This window comes from Zootoca vivipara, chromosome 10 (assembly GCF_965207765.1).
Source record: "Zootoca vivipara chromosome 10, rZooViv2.hap1.1, whole genome shotgun sequence".
Classification (NCBI taxonomy): Eukaryota; Metazoa; Chordata; class Lepidosauria; order Squamata; family Lacertidae; genus Zootoca; species Zootoca vivipara.
In genome coordinates, this window is record NC_142593.1 from 15,981,671 (window position 1) to 16,000,496 (window position 18,826).

Consider the following 18,826-nt stretch of genomic DNA (forward strand, 5'->3'; position numbering starts at 1 on the left):
AACAAAATGGAGCCCTCTCTGCCCAGCAGTAGCGGTGGCAACAGTCCTTTATAAAGCCCATCAGGCCCCGCCCAGGCCAGGTGGTGAGTGGCAGGACTGGGGCCTCCAGGCGCTGAGCTGAGCCTTAGCTAAAAAAAAACATTTTTTGAAGAAGAAAAATCACCAAAATAGTCAATGTCTACTTAAAAAGCCATTGAACAGGGCTGCATTCCCCAACCTCGTGCCCTCCGGGTGTTCTAAACTATAATGCCCATCACTTCCAGCCAGCATGGGGCTGGTGAGGTTGTAGTCCAAAATACCTGTAGGGCATCAGGTTGTGAAAGGATGGTTTAGGGGACCACATACATGCCCTTGAAGACACGGCCCTCTTCAGTGCACTGCCATTGCTCATAATGTGGCTTTTTGTCTTGTGCAAACTGCACGGTGGCTGAGAGATCAAGGTTTTTTTGAGTAATGTCGTTCTCGATGGATAGGATAGCAAGTGATGGGAGCCTCTCATTCGTCATGCTAGATTGCAAGTGTGTTTTGACGCGATCCCGTTATGAGAAGCTACGCTGGCAACTAAACTGGCAGCGTCTTGAGAAGGCATGGTGCCATCCAGGCATTTGGGAAGACGTCAGTCATTTTGCGAATGCACGCAGCAGATTTTGTGGCGATCCATTTCCAGAAGGTAGGATGTGACGGAGGGGGCCCAGCTCAACACGAAGATCTGCACTATTGATGAGGTTGCCATCAGTGAGGGCTCTGTGTAGAAGATCCATGCAGTGTACTTTCCATAGCTTTACAAGGTTTTACAAGAATCCCTCTATATTCCTGTGAGCATCAAGCCGCTCAAATCGTTCTTCGTTTGTAATGTGAGCTGTGTTGAAAAGACTGTTAGAGAACTCCTGTTTGACGATTTCTACTGCGTTCCTCATTGTGAGTCTGACCCAATATATATATTGCTGCTTGAAAGATTTGGGGTATAAATCCTATTTTCATCTGTGTCCATGTTCCAGAATTTACACACAAACAAAAAAGAGCTCCTCTTTTGGTAAGAAAGGTAATTTGGTAAGTGTTACTCCAGGGAGCCTAATCAGATTTGTCTCGTTTACATGTGATACAGCAATAGTCTTTCCAAGTCTTATTTATTTATCCAGCGGAGTAACAGATACTCTTCATTTTGAGTGTGTAAATATGTTCCATTTTTAGATGTTTTGTGATTTAAATTTTAAATCCATACTGTTTTCACATAGTGCTATAAATAGACAGACTCAGTTTATAGGTTATTTTACTTATTTTTTAAAAAAAAGTTTCATCCAGGCTACACACCCCAAATTAGTGAAACACCAGGAGTCATTGCCATCCTTATACTGCAATTGAGTCTGTGTGGGGCTTCCTCTGAAGGCAGAATCCTGCAGCCTGCCTTCTGCTGATGTTAGGTATGGATAGTATATTATGTCAATTTTATCTAATCTTGACTAGTTGCTGATAAGTCTCTGAAAGCAGTTAAGACTGTTAGTTCTTACCTCTGTATAAACTAGGTCCATCATACCTAATGGAATAACCAACATGAAATACTTTGACATCCTATGAAGAAGCCATGTTCTGTGTGCCACCAATAACAATAACAACAACAACAACAACAACAATAACAACTTAATTAATTAAAACTTATACCCTGCCCATCTGGCCGGGCTTCCCCAGCCACTCTGGGCAGCTTCCAACAGGATATTAAAAACACAATAAAACATCAAACATTAAAAACTTCCCTAAACAGGGCTGCCTTCAGATATCTTCTAAAAGTCAGATAGTTGTTTATGTCATTGACATCTGGTGGGAGGGCGTTCCACGGGGCGGGCGCCACTACCGAGAAGGCCCTCTGCCTGGTTCCCTGTAGCTTCACTTCTCGCAGTGAGGGAACCACCAGAAGGCCCTCAGCGCTGGACCTCAGTCAGTTATTTCAAAAAGTAAATACCAGGACACCCCAAAGGTTGCTGAGCTTTTTTTTAGGAAGACCCCCCAAAATTGTTGCACTTGCCTACAATGCAGAACAAATTCAGATATGCTCCCAGCAATGATCCACCTGGCTGAAATTGAGGGTGCTTGAATCGGAGCTTTCCAAACTTTCCATGTTGGTGACCCATTTTGGACATGCATTATTTTCACGTCACATCAGAGGTTAGACTAAACCCTTTCGTTCCTAGGAGTGTGGGGAGCCTTTGTGTGACACACTGCAGCCGACACACGAACGTGTCGTGACACACAGTTTGGAAAGCTCTGTGTTTAATTCTGGAATGTTTCCCGGTAACTCTCATGTAACTTTGGTCACATGGGTATCCTATTTCATTCTTTCTTTTGTTTTGTGTGTGAGTGACTTGCCTGTAATAGCTGCATCTCCATGAACACTCTCTCTCTCTCTCTCTCGCACAACAGAGGAGAGGAAAGCGAATGCATCTTTGTGAACGTATGTGACAGAAAGAAGTACAGAAGTTGATGTTCCCCCAAAGAAGCAGTAAGGAGAAGTCTGCTGAAAGGAGGGAGTGGAAACCTCTCAGAAGGAACCACATGGCCTAGATGGGTCACATACAGAAGGCTGAGTGCAAGTACATACTAGAAAGAGAGAACGAGACCATTTGAATGTTAAAGGAAGAAGCTGTAATCTTCAACTAGAAAAAATGAAGCCCATTCTTGGATAAGCATGTAAATACTTTGCACCCTTCGTTAGTTCTGCAAGTAAAGGCATTTTGCATTAACAAGGTGTGACGAAAGTCCTTTACTTTCCGTCTTTATTGTACAAGCTACTTCTCAGCTTATAAAAGGATTTAATGGGGATATCCTGAGGTAAAGCTCACCTCCCACTATCCCAGTTATTCTCCTTATAAACCCCCTTCTAACGCTTGGGGTTTAAAGATACAAGGAGAGTGCTCTTCCAGCCCCAAACGTGGCCTTTTAAGCTCTGAGGGGAATATGAGACTATTCTTAGTGTACACAACAGTAAGGGGTTCTCTTCACTCGAAGCTTTCCTCCCACCTGAGGAAACTTTGTGTCACCCTCGAACCAGTCTCCCCTTTCCTCCTCCTCCCGGTGCACTCCAGGGACAACAACCTATACTTTCTGCCGTAGATAAGGGGTTTTGTCCTTTTAATGAGTATCCCCACCAGATGAGCACTAGATACCTCTGCTGGAAAGGTCACACAGACGATAGTTCAGATGGAACTTTAACTTAACATTTAATGTCTCAAGATCTTAACGGTTGCATTCAAGGTTCATGTGTACAAGCATGTGGCTTCAATGGAACTGTTCTTGTTAAACATATAATTTCAAACCTCACCAATTCCTCACCTAACACTACTCTATAAACCTATTCCACCCTCACCCAAGCTCACACTCTCCTGCTTCATCTCCCTCTCTCCCCCAACGGTCCTAACTGCCCTTTTCTCCTCATAGAATGTTTGTAACCCCGCCCCCACAAGCATGTGATGTAACTCAGGGTAGGAGGTGCATTAACCCTTACACATCCAGGTTGTGACCAAATACATCATCCTAGGGTTGTTTCGTTACACAAGGGTCGAGGTTTCCTGTGCTAGAAATTTAGTGTCTGGCCCTAGCTTCTTTCCTGCTCCACAAGATAAGGTATTAATCAATCTCATTATCTTTATTCTTGCCTGTGCCTATTTCCAAACATGGATCATAGTCGTCAGTAACAGCTTACTTGGTTTGCCTGTGGTGGGAACCAACAATCAAGCGATCACGGCAGGTTTCATGGTTATGTGGTTGACAGTCAGTCAAGGTTTATATATGTTCATTCTTGCTACAGAGCATTATCCTGTAGAAAAGCCCTATGCGCTACTGCCATTGCTGACGTGGAACTCTTGTTTGCAGTCTGTGCCATTAAATGCTGGTATTTTTCTCTATTTTTTTTAATATTTCCGGATTTCTCTCCTCTGTGCTAAGTAGCATGGATCAATAGTCCTGCTATTCAGAACAGAGTAGGAAAACTTGAAAATGGGAGGGATGTTTGGTGACTTGACACTTTGCCCTGCTGTTGTTCGCCCCAACTACAATGCTTAGACCAGAAATGTCTGTGGCTATTACGCGAAATCTCTTTGTCCCATTCCACTATATGGTATTCAAAAACTCATAGTACGGTTAATATGTTTATTTGTTGTGACATTATAAAGGTATTGTGAATTTGGAATTGTTCTTTTTTTTACAAAAATACTTTATTTCGTTAAAAATATATACATAAAGTACAAAAACAAACAAACAAAACAAACACTGATAACATATAATAAACAAACAATATCAAATAATAACAAAATAATAATATCAAATCATAATAACATCAGCAGTGAGATGGCTAGAAAAACAGCCAAGGCGCCGCTTTACGTCATATCAAATCTAATTGAGCAGGAATCCTATTACACAGTCTTGTTTCATGCTGATGCCTCAAACAAAATGGGCATGCATTTCAAACTTCTGATTAGCTTTGTGTCACTGAAGGAGAAAACAGACTCACAGTCACTGATAGAGCTACACATCTCAAAGCTACCTCTATGGAACCAGAGTCTGACCTAGATCACAATAGTCATATTAATCCTAGGAGGCCTATCCAGACAGCTGTCACTTCCCTTTGTTCTGCTGCTTAAGGCTCCATTTAATTATTTCTTGGTGATGTGCGCCTTAACATCTGCTCTTGTATTGTGTTGCAAACATACGGTATATTCAAAGTGATGAATTTACACACACAAACAATATCTTTGTTCCAACAGTGCAGAGTTTAAAGCAGCTCACAATAACAGCAAAGCATTAAATATTAGCAAACAGCATTTCCATCAGTGCAATCATCTTCAAAAACACACAATAGCATATACATAAATAAAAAAACAAACAATGAAATCAAATGTAGTTCAATACAAATTCATCATACTTTAAAAAAAAATCCCAACAGTTTATCAGAAATGGCACTGGACAGGTGCTTAACAGCCAACTGACATAACCCCTCTAGGAAGGGAATAGATGATAGATAAGTCATAGAAGATGATAGATAGATAGATAGATAGATAGATAGATAGATAGATAGATAGATAGATAGATAGATAGATAGATGATAGATAGATCAAAAAGTACACACACAAATACATAGATAGAGAGACTTGCTTTAATAAAATTGGTATTCCTTTCATATTTTATTAATGAAACCACAAAGGAGGCCTCTGAATCTGTGGTGTGTTCTCTGTCTCTACTTGCCAAAGAAGATGTAAAGAGAAGCTCTACCTGTTGTAGCTTTCTCAGGACCAAGCAAGAAGAAAACCAGAAAGCTGCAGCCTAGACCTTAAAAGAATAATTCCCACGGGTCCACCAAACAGGGGAAGGTTCCATGTCTCAGTGGTTCTGTGCTCTATCATTTCCCACTCAACAGAATGTCAGTTGGGAAAGCTACTACAAAGTCAAACTAAAATGACTGAAAACAGATGTTGGTGCACATGTTCTAAATTAGGTGTCCAAAGAGATCTCCAGACTGGGGGCGGGAGAAGCAAGAAACGTTGCACACAGCCATCAGAGGGAAATTCCTCCTTAAGTTTATTCTGCAGATAAAGAATGAGCACATTAAAATATGCCTTATAGCTAAGTAAAGCCTTACATTTTGGGGGCTTTTATTTGTTTTATTGTAAACTGGCTAACATGATAGTGACACGTCTTCTGAGCTTTCCAATTCAGCTGGCTACAGCTGCAGCTAAAAGGAATCTGATGCTTGGTTGACAGATGTGAACCACTGATAGGCGTGCTAGGTTCCACCCAACATTGTGGGTGCCCGGCGCATGTGTGTGATGTCATGCGTGCATGTGACATTATACGTTGCAGCAGGAGGAGGGCCCGATGGAGTGTCTCTGACATGGCAGAAGGGCCCAACGGAGTGTCCCACCGCAGCATGCAACGTGTTGGTCGCCCAACCGGGCATCTGTTGCGTATTCAGTGGTCTGTGTTTGCCTGAACCTTGAGTCTGTACTAAGGATTCTGAGCCCATGTGTTCTGATTCAATACATGATATCCAATCACAGAACATTTCAGGATTTGGGCCTCTGCCATTGGCCCTTAAACTCTGACTTACGATTTGCAGCTTGGAAGTTTAGACAGCCAATCACAGTGGGAGTGGGAGTGGCCCAGGGCTTCAGAAAGGTATATAAGCTGTTGCTTTGCCTCTGTTGTTTAGTTCTGTTAGTTCAATAAAGGTTCTTGCTGTTATCACTGTGTCTTGCCTCGTGGGAACCCACCTACACTTCAGCATCCACAGTAAAAAAAATTGTGCGTGCCTAGGTACCCATGCCCCCTCCCCCCGAAATGCTGCCTATGAGCACTGAAATCAGCCCAGTAAAGAACCAGCTTTCTTAGTTCATCATTTTAAGATGTTGTACCTTCTTGAAGGAGAAACTGAAGATGCAAACGTCATCCAAGCAGCAGTTGCAGCCATATAGTTACTCATAATGATGCTCTTGGATGAATCAAAAGAGGCATTCAGCCAACACATATGTCGTTGATGGGATCACTACTTTTATAGTTTGGGGGCGGTTCCGCACAGAATCTCTTCAAACTCAGTGACTCTGATTGTAAAAGATCCAGGATTAGTAAGCGTAATGGGAAGTGATTTGGGTAAGACTTTGTCCGGGTATGTCTGTGTTAGCTGCTGGCCATCAGCTCAGCTGCTGTCTTTGTAAATGGGCAAGAAAGGCAGCCGGCAGGAGAGGCGTGGGAAGTGACTCACACTTCTGTCATCTGCCTAACCGTGGGGAGGCAGTAGGCTCAGCCAAGAGTTTCAGGTTGCTTTCAAGTGATCTTGAGCGTTCATCCCGATTTGTTTCCACAACATTTGCAGGGAGGTTAGACAGTGTCAGCTATCTACTGAGCATTCTGAATTGTTTGTGGAGAGGTTATATGGCACAGGCACTGGGGTGCCCCCAAGGTCGGGGAGCAGGGCGGCACGCCTGTGACATCACACAAGTGACACATGATGCCACACACATCTTCCAACGGCGTGCAAGCCGGACAAGCGCGGCCTAGCAAATGGTTGCACCAGCCTGTCCCATGTCAGGAAATGCCGCACAGGCCAATACAGCCTTCTGCTAGGCCATGCCCCACAGTGTCGGGAGACACTGGTGAGGCCTGGTGTGAGGCCTCGCACAAGGTTTCACTGCCTTCTGGAGTGTTGGAAGATGGTGCACAGGCAGGTCTGACCTCTCTCAGCATTTCAGCCTCCTCTTCCCCCTCAATATTTGGGAGGCTGAGCTCCCTGCTAAGGCGTATTGAGAAGACTGACAACACCTCTGCTCCCTAAAGTTGGCACACCAATTATATGGCATTGCAGCAAGCAACTGTTCTCCCACACTTTCCAGTGGTTTTAACTACAGTGGTACCTCTGGTTGTGAATGGGATCCGTTCCGGAGGCTCGTTCGCAACATGAAAAGGCCGCATCCTGAAGCACCGAATCTGCGCACGCGCGTGATGCAATTTGGCGCTTTTGCACATGCGCACACGCTGAACCTAGAAGTAACCTGTTCTGGGACTTCCGGGTTCGGCACAGGACGCAACCTGAAAAGACATAACCCACAGCGGACGTAACATGAGGTATGACTGTATAACTATCCTTACTACAAAAAGTACATCATCATGCAAGAGCACCAAATCAGCTTTCCTGTGCAATCTGAATTTGCCCATATATGACTGAATCCATCCCAAAATAGCCACAGTCTGGAAGCACCCTTGAATTCAAACTGAGTCAGACTGAGAAGGCAGACATAGAAAACTGAGGTGCTTCTGTGGAAGAATCTTTTGCTACTGGTGCCCCACTAGAAACCTAACGTGGGAGTATTGTCAGTTTGAGGGCTCTATCCAGACTTGCCCTGTACCTAAAAATCATGGGTCTGATCCTGTGCTTTCTAGGCATGGGTCCAAGCAGTTTTACCTTTGCCCCATGACTTCCCCCTGGAAAACCTGCTCTTTAGTGCTAAATCAGTGCAAATGTCAATCCAGAGGAAGCCCAAATTGCTGTTTGCTCCGATTGTGCGCTAAAGAGCAGTTTTCTCTGGGGGGAAAGCAGTGTGGTACAAGAGGAAGTGTGGATAAGCCCTGAGTGTTAGTGATGTAGACTTTCCTCTTTTGTTGGGCCTATATCTCTCTGTAAATAAACCAACTATAGCAAAAACACTGCAAAGGAAACTGAATGCTGCACCCTGGAACTTCAAATCGCTTGGAATTGAGATGCATGGATCACATTACTATAATGCAGGTGGCAGTGGGTATATTTAACCATGGTTATATCTTACCTTGTGTAAGGGGCAAAGCATACAGAGAGCCCCCTCCCATCCTGAGGAGCAGCTCCTCCACCAGCAGTAGTGCCAGCGGGGAGGGGGAAGAGTCAAGTGAGGAAAGAGAAAGGAGGAGACGGGGCTCTGGCAGCATAGGAGAGCCCCTGCTACATGTGGGAGAGGAAGAGAGCGAGGGGGAAAAGGGGGAGAAGGAAAACAGGGAAAGGAGGCCCTTTTTCCCTCCGGTTCCGGAATTACGCAGGAGAAAACGCGGGAGGCGATTTGGCGTGCCCAGACTCTTATGCTGGAAGAAGACGCGGAGCGCGCCATTCCAGGGTTCTGGTTCAGACTAGAAGGATGTATCCTGTATAGCTCTATCACTGTAAATAGACTGCACATAATAAAAGCATGAAAAGGCAAGAACGTGCAGAGTCGTTACTCTAGAGTAGTCACAACGCACTGCCTGTAACACCTTGAATCTGCAATGAACTTATGGACACATATATTGTCAATGCACGTGGATCTTGCTGTGTTCAGTCAACTTGGTTTAACAGGCACGAGTTTCCAAACTTTATATTTTGCTTTTAAATATCCACTTCTTTGTTTGCTATGATTTAATTCCACAACTGAACAACTCAGCGTTGTTGCTGATCTTGCATATACTTTGCACTCTGCTGTAAAGCGTATCTTTGAAGCATGTCTGTTGATGGATGTCTGCAGTTCCTGCCATCAATACATTTGATTTATCTACCTGAAACTCATGTCATATCCAGCAGTTATGCAGGACTGATCAGACCAAGCAGTTAGTACTGAAAATGCAGATATCTTTAGAAAATATAACCCTATCCTTTTTATTAGGCTGTTCCTATGCCTCCTTACCTGGGAGTAGGGCTCATTGAACTTGCTCTATTAATGTTGCTATAGTTGGTACGCAAGAAACAGCTCTTATTTCATTCCACACCACTCCATTGATATTTCACTGAAAGTGGATGGTCTTTACTCTTTTACAATCAAACCAAGGCAGTGAGTGCAAATTGCCCATCTGTCCACCTATATAATTTCTGTTTTTCCATATGTCACTGCTGTGTTTTGCCAAATAACACTGCATGGTTTTGAAGTGTCTACTTTGTTTTTTTGAAAAGAATGAGTCCAATGCTCACATTACCACAGGAGACCATATGCTCCATAAATCACTACGAGACAGGCCATCTTCAAAGCACTTGCTAGTGCATTTCCTTCCTAGAAATGAAATGTTTGTATCCTTGTGTGACTTTGCACCTGCCATTTTCAGTACTGCTAATGCTTAAGAAGACCCCCTATGGAGAAAACGTCCTGTTTGCAACTACATGTAACATTTTACGATGCTCAATCCCGACATTCTTTGTTTTGATGAAATGTCAGGCTTCAATTTTTTCTTTCTTCCTCTAACAGCATCGGTGAATTTTACCGCATGCACGACAGCAGCCTTATAGAGGATAATGAATATCATGTAACTTTAAATAATTATAGACAGGGAACCAGGCAGAGGGCCTTCTCGGTAGCCACGCCTGCCCTGTGGAATGCCCTCTCATCAGATGTCAAGGAAATAAATAACTGTACAATTTTTAGAAGACACCTGAACATAGCTGTCAACTTTCGGACTTGAAAATAAGGGATCAGCAGTCTCACCTGTCCTGGGGACAGTCTATGGTACAGTGGTACCTCGACTTACGAATTTAATTCGTTCCAAATGCACATTCGTAAGTCGAAAAATCTGTAAGTCGAATCGCAGTTTACCATAGGAATGCATTGGAAATGGATTAATTCCTTCTGGAGCCTAGAAAAAAGACCCAGACACCCAGTTTTTTCTGCAAAAAACTTTAAAGGCATGCAAACTGCACAGCAACATTACCTTTTCAGTGCAGGGAGCGCGGGCGGTGGCAATCAGGCAGGAGGCCGGCGGCACGGCAAGGCCCCGATCCAGCCGAGCGGGAGTGCCGGCAGCAATCCGGCCCGAGGCCGTGTGGTGGCGGAGAGGGCCCGATCCGGCCGGGCGGGAGCCAGCAGTGCCGGCAGTGATCCGGCCTGGGGCCATGCGGCGGCGGAGAGGGCCCAATCTGGCCGGCCGGGAGCCAGCAGTGCCAGCAGCGATCCGGCCTGAGGCCGTGCGGCAGCGGAGAGGGCTTGATCCGGCTGGGTGGGAGCCGGCAGTGCCGGCAGCGATCTGGCCTGAGGCCGTGCGGTGGCAGAGAGGGCCTGATCCGGCCAGGCGGGAGCTGGCAGCGCCGGCAGCGATCCGGCCTGAGGCTGTGCAGCGGCGGATAGGGGTCGATCCGGCCGGAGGCTGGTCAGCGAGGTGCCGGGAGCAGTCCGGCGGGAGGCCCCGATTTGGCCTTCGGATGTCGAAAAAAATCGTAAGTGCTCGCCAATTATTTTAGTTCGTAAGTCGGATATTTTGTAAGTCGAGTCATTCGTAACTCGAGGTACCACTGTATATCTAACAATCCAGGATAGCAATGGGAATGGCGCTGGAATAAGGGAGTTTCCCGCAAAAAAAGGGAGGGTTGACAGCTATGCGCCTGAACCCATGACCCTCAGATTAAGTGTCTCGTGGTCTACCAACTGAGCTATGTTTGGGGCTACAACTCCCACTGGTCCCAGCCAGCATGGAATTGTGGTGGTTGTAGTTTAAAACATTCATTTGGACAAGTCCCCTAAAAATAAAAATTTTTATGATTCTCATTTTAATTTCTTTTTGCATTTCATAGCAGTAGTGCAATAGGTACTTGATGTTCAGAGAAGTATTCGGAGATCCCTTCCTGAAATACAAAAGCCATATGGAGAGGAACATTATCTTTGTGGCATCAACAGGAAATTAGATGGTCACTATTGTGAACCCTGCTATGCATTTCATTAGGTCAAACTCTGCTTTTGTTGCATGAGGCTATTGTAAGGCTACCCAGTAGGCATAGGACACATTATGCAAAGGTTTCCCTCTCAGTTTACAAGGCAAAACCTGGAGCATGAAAGATGCCTTATCTATCTTCCATAAAGCACAATGCAGATTTACAAGGCTCTATAAATGTTTTACAAGGGTGAGGATAAGAATAGCAACAATGAGAAACACGTGATTCTTAAAGAGGAAAGGCAATGATGACTGAACGATACCCAGAACAGATAGGCAATTGACTTGCATTTCTGGAAATGAAAGCTGACAGGGGAAAGAATATGATTTTCCCATTGCATTTGGTATTAACAGGAAGAATGAAATAGTGGCAATGAAGAATTTGCCAAAAGAATGCTTCCTTTTCAATGAAGACTCTGTTTAGTAATGCAGTATTGGAATTAATGCAGTTATTAAGACACTTATACAATTAGCCCTTATACAATGAGAAATTAGTAGCCATGAGTTTAATACTGCTTGCTTGTAGTATCTTTAGCCCACCTTTTCATCAGAATGATCCATGGGCAGAGAACCACAAAGAAACATATCTAACTTTGGACTAATAAAACTGCATTTCTCAACTTTGAAATCAGGCACTGACGTATAAAGGGACAAAATTTGTCCTTGTGTAGCTGTTTTTTGTTTTAAAAAACCAACACACAGAGGGAGTTTTACGTCTTTTCCCCCACTCCCCCATCATGCCCAATTCCAAATAGACTTGCTTTGTTCCTGCTGTTTGGAATTGGATAAAAATGACCTGCAAGAGAGGTATGTATGTCTGTGTGTGAGAGGGAGACAAGGAGGGAAGGTCCCTATTTTCCGGGGGCAGTCCCAGATTTACAGAAGTTTCTAATTTACAGATTTACAGAAGTTTCTAATGGTTTCTAATTCAATCTCGGAATGTCCTACTTTTCCTTAGGATGTCCCTATTTTCATCGGAGAAACGATGGATGGTATGGGGTTATGCGACCTCTGAGCCAAGAAGCAAGGTAACTATGCAACCCTCTATATAACCCTTAGAATACATCTGAAGACAGCCCCATATAGGGAAGTTTTAAAAAATATTTAATGTTTTATTATGTTTTTATACCATATATGTTGGAATCCGCCCAGAATGGCTGGGGCAAGCCGGTCAAATGGGCGGGCTATAAATATTATTATTATTACTATTACTATTACTATTATTATTACTATTGCTATTATAGGGAGTCCTAATATTTTCATTGGAGAAGTGATGCAGGGTATGGAATGGTCACACCTGGTAAGCTGATTGGAGCAGTGGCTTAGTGTTAGAGCATCTGCTCTGCATGGTAAAGTTTTCCTCTTTCCCAAGTGACTCTGCAGTCAAAATGTCAAAAAAGAGGCATTTGTAGAAGGGATCTAGAATCTTGTGCTTTAATTTGTTAATTTGTTAAGCTAACTTGTTGCCTTATTTATATTTATGCAACCCGTTAAATTACCACCAGACAGCATGCACATAGAAAAATGAGAGTTCAGAAACAGGATATAGCTACTTGAGCTTCTAACTGGATTCATATTGTTCAAACCCAGTTAAAAACAGGAAAACCTTATCTTTGTGCTCTTAGTTTCATGAAGGACCATCCTTGAAAACTACATGATGGAATACTAATACGCAGTGGCAGAACTAATCGTAGAAGGAATTTAACAGATGAGATTTCCCAAGCAAATTCTTCCTGTAATTCCTGTCAAGGGTTGTCATCTGTTGTCGGATATCACATTCAGATACAACTGAAAAGCTTTTGAGAGAGAACATTGCTGGGCAAAGATCCAGGAAAAGACAGCATCAGGTCTGCGAAATGGGAAAGTCAGAGCAATCCATTTCCAGCTTATAGACAGGGTGCCCTTCCTGGGAATACTTGGCAAGCCAGGTTTATTCTCAGCAGGAATGGAAGAAGGTCTTCTTTCTTCCAATGAGCAACTGGGCTTTCTCTGATGGGTTCTGGGGTGTTTAATTTGTTTTCGGAATGTCTTCCTGATATTGTAAAAGCAAATTACAGTATATGTATAAAAGCAATTTTTTGCATTTATCCTACACTAGCTGACCCGGCCACGCGTTGCTGTGGTTCTTTCCTGTGATCCCTCCCACCCTGTCCTGATCCATGACGTATCCTGCCCCTCCTCCCTCCACCCCAGCTCATCCCTGTGTTTCGGTAGGATACCCTTCCCTCTGTTGTCCCTGGGGAGTGTTGGCCCTTCCCCCCTGTATCTCCATACCTTGGCCCCCCTCGAAAATGAACTATCAGCTTCTAGGTTCTATTTCCCAGCATGCACTTTTGTTTGAGCCTTCTGTTGTCCCTGGGGAGTGTTGGCCCCTCCCCCATGTATCTCCATACCTTGGCCCCCACCCTTGGAGAAGGAACTGTTAGGTTCTGGGTTCTATTTCCCAGCATGCACTTTTGTCTGAGCCCTCTGTTGTCCCTGGGGAGTGTTGGCCCCTACCCCCAGTATCTTCCTACATTGGCCCCCACCCTTGGAGAAGGAGCTGTCAGTTTCTGGGTTCCATTTCCCAGTATTTACTTTTGACTCAGCCCTCTGTTGTCCCCTCCCCCCTGTATCTCCATACATTGGCCCCTGCACACGCATCGTGAACATTTCTATATATTTAGATTAAGGATCAGGGTGATGATGTGCCCTGGGACCCAGAGAACTACTTTAAAAATCCCGACGGGGGGGGGGGGGGTCAAATAGCGAAGCCCCACAGCCCCGTAGCAACAGACTGTTGGCTTGGGCTAGTATTTAAATGTGAACCGAGGCCTCCGCCCTGTCTCTCCATTCCTTGGCCCTGGCCTGACTCTGTGGCTTGATAACAGAGTGAGCGTAGTTAATAAAAAAAGGATGCTTTATTCTCAAAACAAACAGATAACGCCAGACGGCTCTAACACAGCCTCCACCATCATCAATCAAGATGACCCTTCTGAAGACCCCTTCCAGGTTCTGGAGAAGATAGAGAACTTTCGCATCTTACGCCTCTTGTTTCTGGTCTTACAACCCTCCACTTAGCCTACTCTTAAGAGGGATTGGCTCAGCTCCAATCTCTTCCCATTCCGACAAACTGCTTCCTTCTCTGTCCGCGCCAGTTTGTACTTCTCAAGAACGTGGGCTGGGTTCCTGCCCACTGTCAGCCATTCCCTTATCAACCGGCATTCCAAGGAGCGGGGGAGTTGGCACTAGCCAATGCTCATCCTGCCTGGCAGTTAACCCTCTCTGTTCCTGGCTGCTTTCTTCAGCTGGTTGCAGCCCTTCACTGGGAGCTGGCTCTTTCATGACAGGTGGGCAACTGGATCCAGCTGACAGGCCAAACTGATATCTCCCCACCTGCTGCGGGCCACGTTTGCAAGCTGCTTGTTGGGTCTCATGGAACTTTGTGCACAGTGCTTTGCAGGTTGGCATGGTATATGTCATGACATCGGGGCTGGTGGGCATTGCTAGGCCAAAATGGCCTTACAAGCCAAATGAGGATGACCAGTGTGACAGATGAGCAGAGTGACAATACTGAGCTAAATGAACCAATGGTCTGACTTGGCACAAAGCAGATCATTATGTTTTTGTGTTATTGCCATATTAATATGACTAACCTACATTCACAACTAACCAAAGTTAACTGGCATTCGGTGATGATGATGATAAATAATTTTATTGTTTATACCCCACCCATCTGACTGGGTTTCCCCAGCCACTCTGGGTGGCTTACAACCTATATAAAAACGGAATAAAACATGAAAGATTTTTAAAAAAACCTTCCTTATACAGGGCTGCCTTCAGACAGCTTGGGGGTCAGATAACTCCATACCCTCCAACATTTCTCTGATGAAAACAGGGATGTCTTAAGGAAAAGTGGGACGGCTTCTGTAAATCTTTAAATCTGGGACTGTTCCTGGAAAATAGGGACATTTGCATAGCTGCCAAGTTTTCCCTTTTCTCGCGAGGAAGCCTATTCAGCATAAGGGAAAATCCCTTAAAAAAGGGATAACTTGGCAGCTATGGACATTTGGAGGGTCTGAACTGGGTACAAGTCACAAAACATAAATTTAACCAAGTAACAATAAACAAAGCAAAGCTTTTCTACTGGGTTTTTATTTATTTATTTATTGTAAGTATTTTTACGCTGCCCTTGAATCATATTCTCGGGGCTGGTTCTGCAAAGTCATGACAATTGATTCTATCTATCTAGTTCAAAATGGATCTTCTGGGAATTAATGGTGAGAGAGCAGAAGGCAGAAAGAGACAAAATCCTTGGAGGATAAAAAGGAGACAAATCATTCCATCCTATGGCAACTTTTTAATTTTTTCCTTCATGGATGTGGATGTTATTTGTACCTAATTCACACATAATAACCTTGCAGATAAGCTCAGGAGCAGGTAATGTATTTGAAGCGTATACATGATAATAACAGTTTAATATCTCTTAAAAGGCAACATTCGCTAATATAATTGCCTGTGCGTGTGGGACAATGGTAGTTAGCAGTCAGATTGTGTCCAGTTACCGTAAGTGAAAGCTGTCTAGCCCACTGAATAATGAGCTCTGAAGAGCCGGCATCCAGCTTTTATTCCTACAGCTAACAGACTAGTTATTATAAATAAGGGTTGACAGCAGTGGAGCTAAGAGTGCTCTATTCCCTGCAAATCTAATATCCATGTCAAATGTGTTTGGCATACATAGGTACAATGAAATCAGCGTCGAGTCACCACAATTTTTCCTTTGCAGTTCAACTGCATGTGACAGGTGAATTCTACAAGGTCATTTGCCATTCAAAAATACAGGTAGGATTCGTAAACAGGGCTCACCTGCAGTTTGCTATTCAGGAATTAAAATTTTGATTCGTTCCAGGGCTGGTGCTTTCACCAATCTCCCCTTTCCCCCCCAAAAAAGTCTTTTGCACCCCAAAAGTCGGTTCTGGAGAATTTGGGGACGAGGGAGCCTCTAGAGCCACATGAGAAGGGGAGCAGGGGTTCTGCAGGGAAGGGGAGATCCTATTTTTTAAAATGCCACACCCCCTTATTCCATTGGGAGGCCCCACTGGTTCCTAGTCAGAGCCGTAGCTAGGTGATCTGGCGCCCCTGACAGAACCGTCCAGGTTGCGCCCCCTAACCACAGACAAATTAAACTGCAATTGGTCCTGCGGGGGAAAAGCAAGGGGTGAGATGGCTGAAGATCGCTTTATCATGTATAATGAGTTAAGAATCCAACATCTATTCAAACCATGGTTTTAAGCTTGGTGATAAGTTGCAATTCAGCAACTTCTCTTTCCAGTCTATTTCTGAAATTCTTTTGTAGTAAGACAGCTGCTTTGAGATCTTGTATAGAATGTCCTGGGAGATTGAAGTGTTCTCCTACTGGTTTCTCTGTCTTGTGGTTCCTGATGTCAGATTTATGTCCATTTATCCTTTGGCGTAGGGTTTGGCCTGTTTGTCCAGTATAGAGAGCTGAAGGGCAATTGCAGTCATCAGCAGTCGTTAACAGCCATTAACAGGTCTACCACTCCTATCAGCCCATCACCCATTCCCACCCACCCCCACCACCCTCTGTATATACATAAGGGTCTGGTTACTTCTGTTTCAAGTGTATCTGAAGAAGTGTGCATGCACATGAAAGCTCATACCAAAATAAAAACTTAGTTGGTCTTTAAGGTGCTACTGAAGGAATTTTTTTATTTTGCTTTGTCTCAGACCAACACAGCTACCTACCTGTAAACAGACAAATTAGCTCTTATTTCCACCTCTCCTCCAACCCCCCCCATTCAACTCACCCTCTATTTAAAACCATTTTTATAAGACAATAATCAATATTTATACTGTATTTATGGACATATTTTTAGCCGATTTGGCACTCCCAGTCACCTGCGCCCCTGGTGGGGGCCCACCTCACCACCACCCAGCTACGGCCCTGTCCCCAGTTCCCGCTTTGAATGGTTAGTTAGGATCTAGGTCAGTATTTACGCATCCACCATGTGGTCTAAATGGACCCCGATACAGAAGTGCAAAAAGCATTGCAGCCCCAAAGTGTTACCCTAATACACCAAGTACTATCTGAATGCCGTTGTTCATATTATCTTGCCTCTGGCTATTACCCGTTTCTTCTTTAACAGAGGGAATCCGTTCGTCCCAGCCCCACTAAAGGTCTTTAATGCCAAAGCAGCCCAAAAACTCCTGTACGGCATTCCCTTATGGGTTGGTGCAGTTAACAAAGCTCTGGAACGCAGCCAATCCAAATTTCTGCGCAAAATCCTGGGGCTGCGAAATTGTGTGCCATGCGTCTGGAAACTGGACAAGGGCAGCTGGAAACCAAAACGTGGCTTACCACTATAAAATTCTGGTTCTGCTTACATTTCATGTATCCATCCTCTTTAACTTTCCACATGCTGGCAGAATCCCACCACTTTTCTAATCAGAATCCCACCACTTCGAATGGCTAGCATGCATTGAGAGCAAAATCAGAACCTGTGGCCTGTCACTCGAGCCGCTGCTTAAAGGTAAAGGTACCCCTGACCGTTAGGTCCAGTCGTGGACGACTCTGGGGTTGCGGTGCTCATCTCGCTCTATAGGCCGCAGACTGCTTCCGGGTCATGACTAAGCCACTTCTGGCGAACCAGAGCAATGCATGGAAATGCCGTTTACCTTCCAGCCAGAGCGGTACCTACTTATCTACTTGCACTTTGATGTGCTTTTGAACTGCTAGGTGGGCAGGAGCAGGGACCGAGCAACGGGAGCTCACCCTGTCGCGGGGATTCGAACCGCCAACCTTCTTATTGGCATGCCCTAGGCTCAGTGGTTTAGACCACAGCACCACCCACATCCCATGTTTCCCACAATTGGAATCATTCCAATCAAGTGCAGAATCCTAGAGACTGAATTCCAAACCCTTAGCAGCACAGCCAATGAAACCTGTTCCCCATTGCGAATTTGGGAATTCCACCCTCGTTTGGCCAGGACACTCCATATTTACACCTACGCAGAGCTCTTTCCCACGCAAGATTTAATGTCTACCTGCCTGCTGTTTTGCAAGGTAGATTCTCGAAAATCCTATACTGCCCTTGTCACACAAAACAGGTTGAATCCATCACACACGTTTTATTTTATTGCCCATTTTATTCAAAAATATATGATAAGTATTCAGCCCCCTTATTGAAAGAGGGGGTTTATTGCACTGACTCTTCCAGGGTGTCTTATCTGCTGAATAATTGTAGGAATGACATTGTGGAGAATGTGGCAAGATTTTTGAGTGACACTATGAAGTTACATCACCATAGGTCCTAAGAGCCATTTTCATACCACACGATGTCTGGACCTAAAGTAAGGTTACTAGATTTTTTTTTCAATGAATCCGGGGACACTTTAAATAAATAAATACTACACGTTTGGGATGTTGATGCTGCAGCGATGGCGGTGGCAGAGGGGCGGCTGCTGCCTTGACGTCAACCGCCACGTTTCCCCTTCCCCCTAGGCTTCTATCTCCTTTCTCCATGAGCCTGGGCAGCCCCTGAGTTGTTGGTTCTTCGGTGGTGGTGGTGGTGAAGTGGTGCGCAGTGGGTCAGGCATGGAAAGTGAAGAAGGAGGGCCAAGAGCGGTGGCGAGGCTCAGGCAGCGCAATGCCTCCCTT

The 18,826-nt window shown here is 44.6% G+C and overlaps 1 protein-coding gene across 1 annotated transcript in view; it reads left to right on the forward strand.

The window, feature by feature from the left end:
* Nucleotides 1-18,826, forward strand: part of CEP120 (centrosomal protein 120) — a 74,749-nt gene that overhangs the window by 10,107 nt on the left and 45,816 nt on the right. Inside the window, exon 2 of the mRNA XM_088652707.1 lies at nt 12,128-12,197. The gene's annotated coding sequence lies outside the window, so the exon portion shown is untranslated. The remainder of the gene's footprint in view (nt 1-12,127; nt 12,198-18,826) is intronic.